Raw genomic sequence first — 4,124 nt, forward strand, 5'->3', positions numbered from 1 at the left:
CAGCGTTTATTATGAAGTGTACGTATGGTACTTGTTGCTGCTACTAAAGCGTCAGATGATTTGGACACTATTGCTGCTTTAGCTGCCAAGATTGGTAAAGTAGCCACACCTACTGTTAATGCTGTTGAAACTCCAGTTTCAGCAGAGGTTGAACAATTACCCTTTCAAATTACTAATCTTCAGCACTTGTTCAGTCTCTTCAGCGAACTCTCGTTTTATATCAAGACCTAGGGAATTGTGACAGCGCTCTACTATTTCGACTCCTTCCTCTCTTTGCTAGTATCACAATTGCTTGGTGAGAAAGCTGCTAAGTGTGTTCCACCATGTACTTGGAACTCAGTAAATGACCCAGCCGGGCGTTGATGAATGCCCACGTTCCAGGCGGTTCTCACAGTCGCTTGTTCTACATTATTGATAAAACCTCTCATGGTAGATACTGCTGCTGAAGTCAATGTAATCCCTCCTTCTAAGTCTGATGGACATCGTTGTTCATTAAACTTAACATTTCAAGCTGCGGAAGGCATTTAAATTCACACTTATGGTCAACGCTCCCTCACTCTCAATCTAAATTTTTGTAGAGCTTATCGTTGGATCTTCATTATGGTAGATGTGAAACAGCCAATGTTGGGTGCTGACTTTTTTAACACCTTGGCCTCCTTATTGATACGTATCACAAGACACTTATAGATTCCCAAACAAATATTCAAACTATCATGCAATGCACACATCAGAATGCATACAGTCTTATTAATCCTCTCTTTTTCTCTAACTCTTTTTCATCTCTCCTTTTAGGGTATCCTGAATTAAATCAACTGTGGAAAGGTAATACTTCCGTGAAGCACGTCGTTCATCATATTCAGTTGTCAGGACCGCCTGTATCCACTCGAACTAGACGACTTCAGAACGCTTAACAATCACTTGTTCAGAGTTCCCTAACATGATGGAACTTGGAATCATACGTCCTTCCTCCAGTCAATGGTCCTTTGCCTTATATATGGTCCCAAAGAAGGCTAGTGGTGATTATCAACCATGCATGGACTATAGGGCACTCAATAGGAACACAGTTCCTGACCAATATCACATGCCACACATTCAGGATTTTGCATTCACTTTACAAGGTTCTCATACTTTCTCCAGGCTAGATCTCGTTCGTGTGTATCATCAAAAACCCGTTGCTACAGAAGATGTCCATAAAACTGCAGTGACCACGCCTTTTGAATTATTTGAATTCACTCGTATGCCCTTTGCTCTAAAAATGCACCTCAAACTTTATTTGATATGACACTTCATGATCTTGAGTTGCCTACGTATACATTCATGATGTGTTGGTAGCTAGTTCGGATGAGGTCAAACACAAGAACCATCTGACACAAATGTGACCATAATTGACAAAAGATACCATAATGGCAGGTAGTGAAATTTGTCTTTATAGCGAAAAAAGTCAAACTTCCTGAGCTCCATTGATCATAAAATTACTCCACAGGATGCAAAAAGTTACTATGTAACTTTTAAAAACAATGGTTGTCCAACAGAGCTATCACAGGTCGATATTTATCATTATGATGAAGAATTTTAAAATCTGCCATAAGGTACCTTTTGTCAATTATAGTCACAAATATTTGATCGTTTTAAAGAGTATGGAAGTCTTCATTAACCCTGACAAATGTGAGTTTGGTCAATCTTTATTATACTTTCTTGGTAATATAGTCGATGAGAATGGTACCTGACCATTAGAGTCTAAAGTATCCGCTGTTACTGATTTCCCTGTACCTCAGTCGCAGCGTCAACTCAGACAGTTCTTAGGTCTCATTAATTTTTATCATCGCTTCATACCCCACTGTTCTCCAAGTCTCCAAACTTTGTACTCTTCAGTCTCTTCAACTCCTGCTCTTTCTCTTCTTTCTTGGACTGATGATCTAGTCAATGTGTTTCATAAAGCCAAAAGTGCACTAGCTGAAGCTACCCTACTGTCTCATCCTAAACCGGATGCTCCGACTGCTATCATGTCCAATGTTTCAGATATAGCTGTTCTACAACAATTTCTTGATAATGAGTGGAAACCTATAGCCTACCTTTTTTACAAGTTAACTCCCACTGAAGCTAGATACAGCACTTATGATAGAGTTATTGGTTGTATTTTTATCCATTAGTCCTTAAGGTACATTGTTGAAGGTTGTACATTTTCTGTTTATACTGACCACAAACCACTCACTTAGTCTATGTTTACAAAGTCAGATAAACGTTCATCACATCAGTCTCAACATTAGGACTTCATATCGCCGACATCAGACATGTTCGTGGTCCTTTGAATCTTGTGGCTGATGCATTATCTCGCATTGAACTTAATCAGCTGTTATTAACAGACACAACCCCCAGTAATTAATTTTGAGAACATGGCTTTAGCTGAAGATTTTCGGTTTTTTCTGAGGAAACTACTACACTCTCTTTATTTGGAACAATTTCCTATTCCCCATTCTAATCTCACTCTCCATTATGACAATTCTAAGGGAACACCCCGCCCGGTAGTACCACCTTCATTTCATCGTACTGTATTCGACTCACTTCATTCACTCTCACATCCTGGCATTCGTTCAACTGTCAAGCTGATTTCATCTAGATTTGTTTGGCCTCAAATGGCTTCTGATATCAAGTCATTGAGTCACCATGTCTCCCCTGTCAAAGGTCAAAGGTAAATACACACATTGTCTGACCTGTAAGCACTTTCCCCTCTTCTACTACACGGTTTCACAATATTGACATTGATATTGTGGGACACTCCTCTTATTTCATGGTTTCATATATTTACTTTCTTGTATAGACAGGTTCACTAGATGGCCTGAAGCCTTTCCTATACCTGACATATGTGCTCTAAGTATTGCTTGTGCTTTAGTAGCTGGTTGGATATCACATTTTGGTGTCCCTTCTACAGTTACTACTAATTGAGGCAGTCAATTTGAATCCTCTCTCTTTGTGCAACTCATTCGCCTATTAGGTACTGTTAGATGTTGTACCACAGCATATCACCCTCTAGCCAACGGTATGATAGAGATTCATCGTCAACTGAAAGCTGTTGAACCACATCCGGAGTTACGGACTGAGTCTCTCCCTCTAGTATTACTGGGTATACGTACTGCTGTTAAAGAGGACTTACATGACTCTCCAGCTGAACTAGTTCATGGTACAACTATTCGTCTCCCCGGTGAATTTTTCTCGCCTAATCATTCACTTTCGCTCTCGGAGTCCTCAGACTACGTTGCTCGACTCAAGTATTACATACGTTCTCTTTCACTCACTCCAGTACGTTCTCCATCAACTTGATATACTTATATTCCTGATGCACTCTCTTATTCACACGTATTCATTTAACATGATTCAGTAGAGACCTCTTCAGCATCCTTATGATGGACCGTATAAAGTATTGGAAAATACTGAGAAATATGTCATAGATATCAATGGTACTTTAGAATTTATATCCATTGATCCTCTCAAACTAGCTTATATAGACAAAACTAGTACTCTTCTCCCTAACCATGATTCTCTCATAACTAATACTCATCATTTCACTTCCTCCTCTACTCCTTTGACTACTGCACATTTGGAGACGACAGTACTCGCTTGGATACCAACATTAATTGTTTGGAGACCAACGGTACTTGCTTGGATACCAACATTACTCATTCTGATCGATGCGTTTGTTTTCCTGATTGACTGAATATTTGATCATTCCTTCACTTGTTTTCTGGAAGGGGAGTACTGTAGGATACATTAATTATACTTATAGCATGTTAATCATTTATTATTATTATTACTTATTATTGGCCTTGCTCAGCTTTGCGTAGGCGAGGACTAGGTACTCAGTTTGTCTGTCTGTGTTTCATTCATTCACTCTGTGTGCTATCTTTTGTTTTCAAGAATGTGTATTTTCAGAACTGCCCTCTCTACATCTGTCAGACCATTTATTCTGTTGGAAAAAGTCTTTCTTTGCTACTTTCAATTGGTTCGAGAGCAGTACTACAAACAAGAATCTCTCAAACTCATGAGAAAATGCCCAGCAATAACGACACTACTGCAGAGGTAAGTAACACTTTTGTCTAGTTGATTAAAACTATTTTTTCATTTAATAT

At 39.0% G+C, this 4,124-nt stretch overlaps 1 pseudogene; it reads left to right on the forward strand.

Annotated features, from left to right (window-relative positions):
• Positions 1-2,393: 2,393 nt before the first annotated feature.
• On the forward strand, positions 2,394-3,712 carry LOC109584651 (protein NYNRIN-like; annotated as a pseudogene).
• The last annotated feature ends 412 nt before the right edge of the window (positions 3,713-4,124 follow it).

This window comes from Amphimedon queenslandica, unplaced genomic scaffold (assembly GCF_000090795.2).
Source record: "Amphimedon queenslandica unplaced genomic scaffold, v1.1 AMPQUscaffold_13184, whole genome shotgun sequence".
Classification (NCBI taxonomy): Eukaryota; Metazoa; Porifera; class Demospongiae; order Haplosclerida; family Niphatidae; genus Amphimedon; species Amphimedon queenslandica.